Genomic DNA, 13,954 nt, shown 5'->3' with positions numbered 1-13,954 from the left:
GGGATGTGGCTCAGTGGTCGGGTGCCCCTGAGTTCAGTCCCCGGTACCAAAAAAGGAAAAAAAAAAAAAAAAAAGAGGAAGCCCCACGCTGAGGGCTACTGGCTGGAAATAGAGCACCCGAGGAGGCAGTCTGTGCAAAGCCCATGGAAATGAATTTCACAAGATGCTCTCATGGTGTACAAAAAGGAACTGTAGTGCTCACTCCATCTGCAACTCTGCTGGAGGTCAACCCTGCACTCTCAGCCAGCACACCATGCAGGCCAACCACGATGTTCACAAGAAACCCAGTGTGTACCCACAGGTTCCATCATGTGCCCCATTTTCAGAGTATGGCAGGGCACAAGACTTTCTCAGTTCCATCCACTGTGGACAAGGCCACCTTTGAGCCATGGAGACAGAGAAGACTGTGGGCTGGACAAAATGGCAGAGCTAATCAATCACTTAGCTGTGGCTTTGTAATTTCAATCAAAACGCACGAGTGTGGTGGTTGTGAACTCCACCCCATATCTACCTCTGCATTAAGTGAGGCTGGAAAGTTGTCCCCCTCTGAAGGTGGAGCTGAAGGAAAACAATACAGGAAGGGATGGGGGGAGGCCCGTGAGTGGATAAGAGGCCCGGCCACCAAGCCTGGTCTCCTGTGGCAAAGCCAAGCTCCAGGCTTATAGGGCTGTCACACTGTCTTTCAAAACAGGATAGTTCCCCACATTCACTCTCTCCTTTTCCAGAGCAAGCTTTCAAAAAATGCTCATCCTAGGGCTGGGGCTGGGGCTCAGTGGTAGAGCACTTGCTTAGCATGTGTGAGGCCCTGGGTTCAATCCCCAGCACCACATAAAAGTAGATAAACAAAATAAAGGTATTGTGTCCATTTAAAACTAAAAACATTCTTTAAAAATGCACATTCTAGGCTGGGGACATGACTCAGTGATAGCTCAGTCCCCAGCACAGCAGACAACCAAAGAATCACACATTCTTCGATTTCTTTATCACAGTTTACAAAGCAATTCAAATTCTTTGCAGACCATTCATCCAGAAGTTCCACTCCCCTGTCTCCCCTCCTGACATTGGTGAGGCCTCTCCGCTCTGCCTAGGAGAGCTGCACCTTTCCCCAGGGCTGCCAAGGACCTTAGCAGGTATGAATCATTCATCACACCAGGAAACCTTCCCTGTTGCCACCACTGCCCTGGGGCTGCACGAACCCAGCCAGTCTTTTAACTTTCTGCTCTCTTACCTTCTCCACCCCAAAATGGGGCTGATGGCCTGATGACTCCTACAACATTATAAAAACAAAAAGATAATCCCCAGAAGCCTTTGACACAGAGCCTGTGGTATGCAGTTCCTGCTCAATTATCACCAGCCAGGGCGATTTGGGCTGAACCCAAGAGAAGATGGGGGTTGCAGGTGAAGGCCCTGCTCCCATTTCCCACCTCAAAATAAGCACTCAGATTCATGCTGAAGCCAGGCAGGGTGTTGCGTACCTGTAATCCTCATTACTCTGGAGTCGGTGCCAGCCTAAGCAACCATCCATGGAAAGACTACATCTCAAAACAAAACAAACACTTCACATTGAATGAATGACTGCAAATCTTTAAAACTGCTTTTGTTCAAATCTTTAGATTGAAATGATATTTTGCTAAAATTTTGCTCAAAATGAGTGCGCCCCTGTTTGGGACTGGGAGAAACTATTTTATAATGATGACTTTATAGTAAAAGATTTGGTTTCAATTGTACAGTGCCTGGAAATGGATGGCCAGAGTCAAATTCTTCCTCCACCAAATGCTTCTATATGCATGTATGTCTGAAAATATGCTACTGTCAACTGCATCAATTCAGCAATATACCTCAACCCTGCCTGTAGGGTCTTTAACAACAGAGAACCAGAAGGCACTGAAAAATAGGCAGGAAAATGAAGCTCCTTGATTTCTTGTTATGGGTTCTTCCCCTTGTGAGATGGGTGGAAGCAAAATGCTACACATTCTCACAGTGAGCTCACTTAGAGGTGTAGACAAGGGGAGATTTGACACCTGGAGGGCCCTGGCTGTGCAGCACCCACTGAAACCCAGTTTCCCGGATGGGTGGCTCCAGGACCAAGGAGGTCATGAAGGTGACATGCCCTCACAGAGCCCAAGGCCACCTGGAAGAAGAGTCAGGGCATTCACTTCACAGGGAGAAAAAAACGAGGAAAGGAGGCACCACGCCTGGGTGGCTCAACATTGTGGGACAAATTCCAGGTCGCCCTGTTTGCCTTAGGTGCCTCCTCCCTCCACTGTGCTTCCTCCTGCCCATGCCCTGCAGAGGGCCCCCGCAGGGGAGCACATTGCGAGTGGCACTCTGGTCTTGGCACACAGCCTAAATACATCAAAAGTTTTAAAAAATCACTCTTCCTGGAATTTACCAGAAAAGGATCTGATTGCAGTTTCATTGCACCGTCCAAGACAGCAACTTTAGCAAACGTCCCAACACTGTTTCCACTAAAACCCAGAAGGAGCACGGCTTAGACTTATTCCAAAAGAGCCTAGTCAAAGGCTCCTCAAAATAGATGAGCAGAGGGGAAAACACACCTGAGAGCCCCCCACAGTCCCTCCCCTCAGAGGCTGCCCTCTGGGTCTCTTGCTGAGACAGATGAGGAGGCTGAAAGTGAGTAATAGCAAGAATAATGTTGAAAGGGTCTTTCCAGGGCACGGTCACATGGTCACACTTAGTCTCCACAGTCTCAGATATTTCAGATCATTTACGTAGTTGAAAAATTTTAAGACTGGGTCTCATTGCAAGAGCAAACATGAATGGGGAACAAGGCATCCCCCAAAAAAAGTTTAATGCAATTTTCTTTTTTTAAAAATCAAGAGACAGAATACAAAACTCCCTCTCCAGGGCAAGCACTCTCCAAGCTTTAAGGAAATGATCACCATCACTCTTCCTGGGCTCCAGTACAACTAGGAATTTGAATTCTGTCAACTCGACAAGACGCCTCTACCCCAGTGGGCAGCCTACAGACATCCCTCACTTGGGCTGTAAGTGCAGCCCCAAGACCAGGTGCTGGGACAGGACATTTAGAGCCTAGGTTTTGTAGCATAGAGAACACCAGGCCATGAATAAAGAAAGAGTGGGGGAAATCGAGTCTATTTACCAACTCACAACTTGACACAATTTAAGTTCCAGGACACGCAGACAGCAGCTTCCCGGCAGTGAGCTCAGGAGACCCGGGAAAGGCAGGCTTCGGAATCCCTCCTCTAGCATTGAAACCTGGGGGTGGGGGAAGGGGCTTCCAGGATCCTAAATTCTAATGCAGATCCGCAGACAGCACCTCCTCCGAACTGGGCTCAGGGCGCGGGCCGCCAGGGCTGAAGGTTGGTGGCCAGCGGCCCTCTATAATAAGCAGAAGGTCGCTGTCACTCGGGTTGGCCAGGAGGCTCCGGGAACAGCCGCTCAGCACACCAGCAAGCCGAAGGCCCAGGTGCTGATTCCAAGCTTACCCGAGGGCTTTTCGGCCGGCTCCTCCCCACACAATACAATCGCCGGGTCCGGGAGGAGGTGAAGGCAGCCGGCACGCCCACGTCCCCATCGCGCGTCAGACAATGCGCGGGTCCCCTCCAGTCGGCTCCCTAGACCCCCAGCTGTCACGGCGGCCCGGCGGGGATGGGGAAGGACCCGGCAGGATAGCTTGGCGTACCCCTGCCAGGGGCTTCAGCGACTGGCTGCCGGGCCAAGACCGCGCCCTCTGCCTCCACTTTCCCGGAATAGCAGCGTCACCCAGCACCAGACGCCTGGCATGGTCGCCTAGGGACACTCTTCTAGATCCCTTACTTCAAAGACTTTCCGCAACGAAAAGAGCTGGAGGCCGCCCGCCCCCCGCCCTCCAAATAAAGCAAACCTCCAGGAAGAAGGCGGCGAGAGCTGAGCCCGCAGCGCGCGGCCTGAAGCGCGGCCCCGGGCGCAGGTGCGCGGCGGCCGGCAGGTGCGGCCGGGGAGGGTCGGGCCGCAGCGCCTCCCGCGCGGCCGCTTCCCACCTGCGCCGGGGAGGCCCGCGCCCCGCACCGCCCGCCGCGGGCGCTTCCTGCTCGCGACTTCCTGCGGCGCGCAGAGGCCCCGCGCCCTTTCGCTTTCCCCGGCCGCGGGGCGCCGGCCCGGGCCGCGGCGGGTTCGCGCGGCTCCTCCCTCTCCCGCCCTCCGGGACCCCGGCCCAGAGCGCAGGGTCCCAGACCGCCCTGGGGACGCAGGCGGGGGCGCCCCGCGCGGAGTGGCGCTGCCCGGCGGCCGTCCCGCGTCCCCACACCTGCCGCGCGCCCTCCTGGCCGCCGGGCGCACCGGCACTTACGGGTTGGGGTTGGCTACCCCCCGCCGACCCGAGCTTCCGCGGGCCTCAGCACCGCCGGCCCTTTGTCCTTAGGGCCGCTTTTAGGCTTCTAGGCAACGGCGGCGGCGAGGTAGGACCGGACTCCCACAGAGCCCCGGCACTAAAGAGGGTCTTTCTTGGCCTTCTAGCTTTTGTTCCTATTGTCTTATCGCGACACAGTAAGTCACATCGGATCATGAAGATTAGCATCCCACAGAGTAAAAGCGGGCACACGGAAATGGCTACGTGGAACTAACATGGATCACACCTGGGAGTGTGACACTTGCAGCCAGCGGAGAAGCCTACGTGTAGAGCAATGGGTGGGGTGCCCTGGCAGAAGCTTCCATTTCATCCCGGAACGACTGTTCTCCAAACTGCGCTTGCCTCTGGCCAAAACGGGCCCTGGACAGCTGAGTACGGGGTCTGATTATGTCCTAGGGAAACCCTGTACAACACGGATGGCATCCAAGCCCAGCCCAGAGACTCCCTGGGAAAGCAAACTGGGGCGGGAAGCAAACTTTCCAGGAAGATGCCGGCCACCTGATCCCAGGCCTGGCTGTAAAATCCAGACGCACCAGCCCTGCCCAGGCACCCTGAGGCTGTTTCCTGAGGCCTGTCTGGAGGAGGCTGCACAGTATACCCTCAGGACTTGCTCTGTCTGAGGAATGCTGTGCTATCCCCTGCTGTTTGCAGAGTTGGGTAGCGTATTTAGGCTTTTAAGAAGACTTCTGCACTCAGGAAGAAAATGTGCCCAGCTTATAGCTGCTCTTGAGCCAGCTTCAGAAGGCCTCTTGGCCAATATCCCACAAGGAAGGCAGCCCAGGGCTCCAGTTTTCTCTTTCCCTTTGGCTAGGTCTCTTTCTCTCTCTCCCAGTTCTCCTTCCTTACTCCATTCCTAGTGGGCACCAAACCAGCACAACCTGACTCTCATGTCTCTTTCAAGTCATCTCCCCACTCCTGGCACAGGTCACTGGCTCTGATCAGGGCTTCTCTGTCACTGTGTATAAAACCCGCCTCCCTTGCAGGCCCGTGCTAGCCCTGAGGCTGGCCACAGGACTGGGAGGCACCGAAAAGCAAGACCCCTGAAAGCCAAATGTGATCTTGTCTACCTAATTAATAACCCTCCAGCTATTCCACACCCAGGACGGCCTGAAACCACTTCTGCAGCTGACTCTTGTCTTGCTCAAAGCTCTTCAGATCCCAAAGCATGTGCTTTTCACACTTTCTTGTCTCTGCTCTGGCCCTCCTGATGCCAGCTTCTCCTCCACCCAGTCGAAACACTGAGCAAACCTCATGGATTGGCATTAGTTTCTCATAAATCTATCTCCTGCCCCTAGAAGGGCCTGGGGAGATGCCTGGCGTCCCCTCCTGGGTCAGAAGGCACTCATCCATGATTGCTAACCACATGAATGCAATGTGACCCAGGACAGGTTGTCCTGAGGTTGTCACATCTTCCTTCAGAAAAAAATGACCCTAGTTGCATGGCGCACTGGAACCAGAGGGGAACTGAAGGCCCATGCAGAATATTGGCTGAAAATATTAACCTTATGATCCAATAAAGATTAAATGTTAATAAACATCAAATTTTATATTAATCTTTTATGTGATTGTAAGCAGCATATAAAATATATTTAAAGGAGATGGCGTGTGCAAAACTTCCAAATAACACATTTTATATTTGGTAATGAAGACGTGGGAGTGTCCCCATGACCATGTTGGGTTTTATGCTTGAAAGGTTTACACAAGCTCAAGACCACTTGGGAGGTCCTCATCATTGCGTCAGTTTTTGCTTTTTAAAAGTTTTTCCGAGGTAAAACTAACAAATAAAAACCGTATACATTTACGGTGTACATGAGGTTGCTGTTAAGAAACAATCACCATAAGCTAAGAAACAATCCCATAAACCAGCTGATGTGATATATCCATGGCTTCACAGTTCTTTTCTTTTTCTTTCTTTCTTTTTCTTTTCTTTTCTTTTCTTTCTTTCTTTTTTTTTTTTTTTTTTTTTTTTTTTTTTTTTTGCGGTGAGAATGCTGAAGGTCTCACATTTCAAGTGTACAGTAGGGTACCACCCAGTCCCTGGGCTGTTTGTTAAACCACTGAATTAAATCTGTGCTGCTTGACTGCTCCCTCTCCATTGTCCCCATGTCTTGACCCTGGTGACCCTCACTCTGCTCTCTGCTCCCAGGAGTTTGATGTTTTTAGATTTCCTGTAGAAGTGAGATTTGTAGTCTTTATGTTTTTTCTGTGGTGACTTATTGTGTCTAACATAATGTCCTTCACATTCATCTACCTTGTAGACAATGACAAGATTTCCCTTTCTCCCCCATAAGGCTGGATAGTAATCCATCCAGATTTCCTTTATGAATTGCCCTCTGAGTACTCTTTTTGCTGTATCCCAGAAGTTGTGGTGTGCTGTTTTCATGTTCACTTGTTTCAAGAGGTTTTTTTTTTTAACTTCCCTTTGATTTCTTCTCTGACCCATTGGTTGATGGAGGGTGTAGTATTTATTTTCCAATTTTTACTCTACTATTGATTTCCATCGTGGTTGGAAAAGATATTTTGGTAAGATTTCCATCTTAAATTTGCTAAGACTTGTTTTGTAACCTAACATGATCTATTGTAGAAAATGTTCTCTGTATACTGGAAAAGAATATGTATTCTGCCGCTGGTGGATGGAATGTTCTGTATGTCTGCTAGGTTCTCTTGGCCTAGTGCTGTGTCCTTGGCTTCTGTCTGGATGTCTATCCGGTGTTGAAAGACTCTTGCCATTATTTTGTTGCTATTTATCTCTCTCTTGAATTCTGTTAATATTTGCTTTATAATTTGGGTGTTTTGATATTTACAATTATATCCTCTTGATTCAATAATCCCTTTATCATTTTATAATGACCTTCTTTGTCTCTGTGCTGGGTGAGTGCTCTACCACTGAGCTACAACCTCAGCCCTGACAGTTTTTTTTTTTAAACATTGAATGTTTTATATTGAAGAACAAACAACAACAAAAAAAGAGACAAAATATAGGTCCCATGGTGATAAACTGCCACAGCTTTTGTCTTGGAAAATCTTCATTTCTCTAGAACATTCTTGCTGAGGATAATGGTCTTGACCAGCAGGATCTTTCTCCTTCAGAATTTTAATTATATATCGTCCTACCCCGGCCTGGCCTGTAAGGTTTTTTCTAGGAAATATGTTGATAATCTTATGTATGTAATCTTTCCTGTGTGTAACAAATTGCTTTTCTTTTGCTGCTTTCAAAAATGTCTCTGCCTCTGACTTTTAAGAATTTGATTATGTGTCTTGGTGGAAGTTACTTGATATTTTGTCTATTTGGGGTTCTATAGTACTTATGGATCTGAATGTACATTTCCATCTCTAGATTTTGTTAGTTTTCTGTCATAATTTTCTTAAATAAGCGCTATGCCCCTTATCTATCTCTGTTCTTCCTGGGGGGTCACATCACACCTATCTTGGTTGGCTGGATAATGACTTCAGTCCCATAGTTTTTCTTCAGTATTTTAACCCCCAAACATGGTGCACATGCCATGCAGGTGAGGAGCACACTCCTCAGAAGGGCCAAGACAAGGCCAATGGCAAGCCGGGTCTGACGGGGAACAGCAGCCGCCCTGCAGGCAGCCCGAGAACACTGGGTTTCAGAACTTGAGAAAAATGCCTTGTGCTAAGAGAGCATTGAAGCATTAAAGACCATTAGGGAGAGAAGGAAAGGAAAATCAGAACCTGGTTACTTAATGTGCAGAAGAGGGACCCATTTTATCTTCCCAGATCAAGAAGCAAGAGTTCTAGCAGTGTGGTACACTAATTGTTGAATAAAGATGATGCACATTCAGTCACTGATGTTATTGGTAGTGAACAGAATGAAAGGCCTCCCGTGATGAAGCATGCTCTATATTGCAGGCGTCATACTAGGCCATGGGTACAGAGCTGGCAAGAGGCTATATGCAGAGGAGCTATCTCCCAATCCAGCAACATGACTGGGTATGGAGAAGCAGGCCTGCCCAGTCCCAGATGGCCCAGACAGGAGAGTGTCCACACCCCTAGCCTCATGCCATACCACCCCTGGTAGTACTCTTGATTCACACCCCAGCTGATTCACAGGTGAAAGTGCTATTTCCCTCCAAAGGATTGTCCTCGTTGATAAGAAGGACATAGATAGGTGATGGCATGAACAACATTCACACAGTCAACCCAAGTGGGATAGATCTATGGTCCCACTGGGTCAGGGAAAGTGTCAGGGGACGTGAGAGAGCCAGCTCTCACCTCCAAAACAAGATGTGCACATGTACAAGCACACATAAAACTGTAGCGTACCTGTGCCATCTAGAAGCGTGTAGGGAAGAGAAGCAAGGGCAAAAGAGTGGAAAGTGGTTGGAGAATGAGACAGGGGCGTTAAAGGGTGAAGTCAAATATTTGCTGTGATATTTGAGATTTTGGTTTTAGAACCATATGTATTTAAAAAAAAAATAAAAATAAACACGAATGTAAAATAACTGATGGGTGTTTAGATGGAGAATTTTAGCACTAATACCTAAGTTAGGGACATATTTTAGAGACAGGAGAGTTGCAAGTGTCCTGAAATAATGAGGAGTCAGTCACATTGCAGCGGTGGCTTTGCTAAGCTACTTATAAGATAGGTAGGGCAGATTTTCTAGTTTCTAAGACCCTTTGGCAATGTCTTCCAGAAGACTACCTTGTGTTTCCTCTGCAGTGTGGTGAAGTCGTGTCACAAGAGCACCCCAGGGCTTCTGGAAGTACCTGGCTCCTCACTGAAGTGGGGTGTTGGTGAAGGCGATCCCCCACTCACTGTCTTGACAGGGTCACAGTGAGAAAAAGTGTTGGCAAAGCCGCTCTCCCACTGTCTTGACAGGGTCACAGTGAGGATGAATGCTGGCAAAGCCACACTGGTTGGTGGGTAACCGAAACCATGAGACCCTTTTTTATGTAATTGGGACTTTGCATTTTCATGCTTATGTTTCTCACAGGAGGCATGAGTATGACTTAGAGTCTGGTTACGTAGTTTGACATTAGTTAATAAGGAAATAACATCTTGGGAAAAATAGTAAATCTTGGGAAAATCTGAAGGATGTAAATTGGTGACATGTTTTATTGATGAATCTGTACTTTGATGATTGTATGGCTGGGGGTCATATCCTGGAAGAATGTAGATCGGTGTGCTCTCAATCATGGTTAAGGAAATGTCATGTCTTGGCAAAGTTTTAAGTTATATAATCAATGACGTATTGTGAATCTATAATGATGAGAAAAATTGTAATAAAAAGGGGACCCAGAGAAAAGCTGCTTTAGCTCTCTCTCTGAAGATTGCTCAAAGGGAACGACTCCTGTCTCATCATTTCGCCGACGCCACTCCTCCTTCCGGACTCCCTGGACCCCGCCGGGGCAGGCCCCCGGCAGGGTGTGTACAAAGGATTGATCCCATTCAGGGGCTTAATGCTTCCTTTGGTGAAGAATCCCTCTGAGCTCAAACTCCATGCCAGGACGACTTGTTGCCTGAACCTATCTGCTGTAATGCTCTTCAGTTTTAGCCTATAGGTAGTATGAGATTAGGGACATGGAAATAGAAAATGACTGGTCAATTAAGAAGCCATTATTGCAGCTGAACTAGTGCATGTGAACACAATAAGAATGTCGAACAGTTTTTTTAATCACTGAGCCAGATCCCTAGTCCTTTTGATTTTGTATTTCAAGTCAGGGCTTCACTAAGTTGCTGAGGTTGGCTTTGAACTTGAGATCCTCCTGCCTCAGCCTCCTGAGTTGCTGGGATTACAGGCATGCACCAGGATGCCTAGCCAAGTTGAACAATTTTTATGAGTTTTATGAGTTGAACAATTTTTATACTGGGGTTTGAACCCAGGGGTGCTTAGCCACTGAGCCACATCCCCAGCCCTTTTAAAAATATTTTATTTAGAGACAAGCTCTCGCTGAGTTGCTAAGTGCCTTGCTAATCTCCTGAGGCTGGCTTTGGACTCTATCCTCTTGCCTCAGCTTCCCGAGTTCCTGGGGTTACAGGCAGGTGCCACTGCACACAGCTTTTATGAGGTTTTTGAAAAAGGCCCATATTCTTCAGTTCAACTGGGGAGCCACGTGGGCCTATTTGATGACTTCTGGAGAGGGCACTTCCACTTGATACAGCAGGCACACAGCCTGGTGGGAGAACGCCATCTCATGACCTTCTCCCCAAACCTGAGAGCCTATCAGGATTGCCCATCTTTTCCCTGTCAACCTGGAGTCTGGGAGAGGGTGACTTTGACGGTGAAGCCAGACTCTGAGCTTAGCCAGTTGACCCTGCCCTACTCACTAGTGTGAGGCTACGCCGATGACCTTGGCACTCATGAGTCATGGGAAGTTTGGGGCCACTTACTTTTAATTCCTATGACTGTAACCATTAGTTTTCATCCTTACAACTGAAATCCTTTCTAAAAATAGACTGTTACAATTCAATAATAGATAAACTTATTGAATAGAATGTATTTTCTTTAATATCACTTAAGATTACCTTTTTGAGCCTAGCATACATAAAGCCTTAGGTTTGAGCCTCAGCAACACACACACACACAAAAGATGATCTTTTTGAATATCAGTTATGATCCAGTGTATAGTGATCTAGCAAAAAAAAAAAAAAAAAAAAAGCACAGGATTTAGAATTTAAAGTTGCAGGTTCAAATTCAGACTCCAGACTTAGTATTCTGGGACCCTGGGAAAGTCACCTACTCTCCTAAGCACCAGTTTTCCTGCTGTGGCCTCCTGGGCTTGCTGGGAGGAGAAGTGAGCTTCACAGTGTCTTTACCTGTTTCATTCTTCAGCGAGTCCTTACCACCTGAGCCTGCCCAACTCACCAGGGACTCTCCATAAATACTTGTTATTGAACCAACAGTCACAAGGGTGCTATGGGAACTGTGAATCACTTATAAACGCTTGTGACACTCTAGTAACTGCAAAGTGCAGCAAATTAATAGAAAAATGTGATCTAATGCACAATTTGGAGCTGGGGGAGGGAGGGAACTACAAAGTCCCTTTTATCAGCTTCTTTTATTGATTTGCCATTTCTCCTTGAAAATAGAGTCAGAGACACCCCACCACAGTCTGTAGCATTAATCCTGTAAGGCTGGGTCAGCTGGCGTAGAGTCAAGTCTGCCTGCCATGTGCCACGATTCCTTCACAGCTATCCTTCCGATGGCGAGTGAAGGAGCGCTTATGGGAACACACAGCAAGACCACCTTAGGTTGAGAGGTACTGATGCTGAACCAGGCCTGGACACAGCACCCACTCTCACCAGCACACCCAAGGCAGAGGTCCCCTCCTGCTCGCAGCCACGGCTGCCCAGCTCCAGCCCTGACCGTCACTGAGAACAATCCTTAACTCTGTGCCCCAGCTTCTCTAAGGCAGGGTCACTCGGGGCTTCATCTGTGAGACCCTGTTCCTGTCACAAAGACAAATATGATAGGTCCCCGTTCTCTAGGGACTCACAATCGTGTTGATAACAAGTCTACAGTGGGCCCCAAATCCCATAATGTAGAGATCCCCCCAAGTCTATAATGTGAAAATTTTTCAAGTTTTAAATAAAAAAAAAAACCAACAAAAACTTAAGCACTTTAAGATTAAAAAGAACATGTCTTTTTGAACTGTTATTTTCAGGAATATATATTTTGCACATATTAAGGGAACTAATCAAAGGAATACAATTATCCTGGTGAATCACAATTATTCTAAATGAGATCATCTTACCTTGTTTAACAAATGCATGTTTTTACACTTGAATTTGTGTTTGCTTGGGAAACTCTTCTATGTTCTCTGAACTGAAAGCTTGTCCTTTGTGTCATAAATAGCACTAACTTGTTACTGTATTACCGGATGTGGTTGCCAGGGGCTCAGTGTGGCCCGAGAAGATATCAGTCAGGTTCTCTTTTTAGCACAGGAGCTCAGAGCTCAGATGGTGAGCTCTCAGGAAACCTAAAACTACCAGCCCAGTTTAGAACCATCCCGGCTCTCTTCTTGGTACAGGGAGAGAGAAATGACTGGTTTAGCATTCTCGACGACTGTTTGGTCTACAACTGCTTAGAGGCTTGTCCTAGCAATTAGGTCTCTAAGAAAGAAACCTGGAGAAAGAAAGATGATTCAAACAAGCAGGTAGGCTGCAGCCCCAGGAGGAGGGGAGCAGCAGTACACAGCTGCGGAAGTGCTTTTGGTCGTCGCCTGAGACATGAATGAATGAAATAAAGAGAAAAGACTCTTGAGATAATGTTTTCTTAAAAGTAATATGGAATATAATTTCCTTAAGTAACATTCTTCAAATTTCTATTGAACTTTTTCATTCATTCTTATGTGCAATGCTGAGTCAAAATGATTCTGGTATATCCTTAGAGTGAAACACTAGTCTTCTAAGAAACTTTGGTGACTTTTGACATGTTCTAAGTAAAGGCCCATGACGATGGTGAGGGATAAGCGGGCATTCCCACTTCCCTGAGTGCGTTCAGTAATTCTGAATGATGTGAGCATCTGCTATGGGCCAGGCTTTAGGCTAACTGTGGAGTGCAGCCCTTAAACCTGGAGGTGTAAAAAGAGGCTGACCCGGAAACAGACCACGGCAACTTAGGGAGCACAACAGAGCCCAGCCGGAAGCAGGGCCAGCAGAGCTGGACACAGCCAGGAAAGGCGTGCCCAGGAAGCTTCCAGGTGGCCAGGTATTAAGGTGAGGACGTGCTCACCAGGTAGAGAGACAGGGAACTGCATTTCAGAAAGAGGCAGAATCTATGAGGAGAGCTGGAGAAAGTGACATAAATAATTAGCAGCAGTTAACCACAGATGGAGAATAAGCATCGTTCTCAAAATGATCAAGGAAAGACAAACTAACTCATAGGAGAGGCTGCTTTACCCGTCTAATTTTCAAAGAAGAAATATACCTCACAGGGGGCCTGGGAGCAGGGAGCTGAGCACTGGGTGCTGGTGCCCGGCCACGCCAGGAAGCCTGTGGTCCTCTGCACTCAGTCTTGCTGTTCCTCCCCACTGGCCGAGTCACCCACCCCAGCTCTGTTCAGCTGGCTTCTTTACAGGTGCATGGGGATGTGGACAAAGATGCAGGCATGTAGGGGCTCAAGTGACTTCATCCCTCTGACCACCCAGGCACCTGGGCAGTGGTCTCTGTGTTCACAGTACACTTTGCCACGTCACCAGCGTGTGTGAACAGGTATCCTTTTGTATGCATCACGTGTGACAGAAGACTTAAGCATGCACATTACTTTTCTACAGAAACACACTAACTCTCTAGAGGAATTCCAGGACACTTTGATCCTCAGTAGTCTTATCCGATCCTCAGGGCCCTCCTGTAAAGTGGGCAGGGTGAGCCTTATTCTGGGAAAACAGTGCACAGTGGCTCAGTTTGCCGGCTCCTCCCTGCCCTTTTCTCAGGGGACCCGACTCATCCTGAGGCCGGGAAGGTGCACCATCACTGCAGAACCAAGTGGGGGTGCAGTATGTAGTAGGTGCTGTATGTAGTGCTGTAGGCCAGGTATATGGACCAGACTCCATTTTACCCTGTCTTATAAGAAACACTTCTCCCGTGGGAACACCCGACCTCTGAACCTACCAATA

General features: G+C 47.9%; 1 protein-coding gene across 9 annotated transcripts in view; it reads right to left on the bottom strand.

Moving 5' to 3' along the window:
* SLC37A1 (solute carrier family 37 member 1) overlaps nucleotides 1–13,954 on the bottom strand; it is a gene marked incomplete at its 3' end in the record, with an annotated part of 66,881 nt that overhangs the window by 47,879 nt on the left and 5,048 nt on the right. For 3 of the 9 annotated variants that reach the window (XR_014022886.1, XM_081300684.1, XM_081300685.1), the window contains exon 1: nucleotides 3,125–3,366. The exons of 1 other annotated variant lie outside the window; for it this stretch is intronic. Of the gene's footprint in view, nucleotides 1–3,124; nucleotides 3,367–3,470; nucleotides 4,274–4,312; nucleotides 4,532–13,954 lie in introns of those variants that run through there. 5 more of the 9 variants (XM_081300678.1, XM_081300683.1, XM_081300680.1 and 2 more) reach the window with 5 other exon arrangements.

The sequence above is a fragment of the Spermophilus citellus genome (genome assembly GCF_964194105.1).
Source record: "Spermophilus citellus genome assembly, chromosome: 7".
In the NCBI taxonomy this organism is placed as follows: domain Eukaryota; kingdom Metazoa; phylum Chordata; class Mammalia; order Rodentia; family Sciuridae; genus Spermophilus; species Spermophilus citellus.
This window is presented reverse-complemented; position numbering and strand designations above follow the sequence as displayed.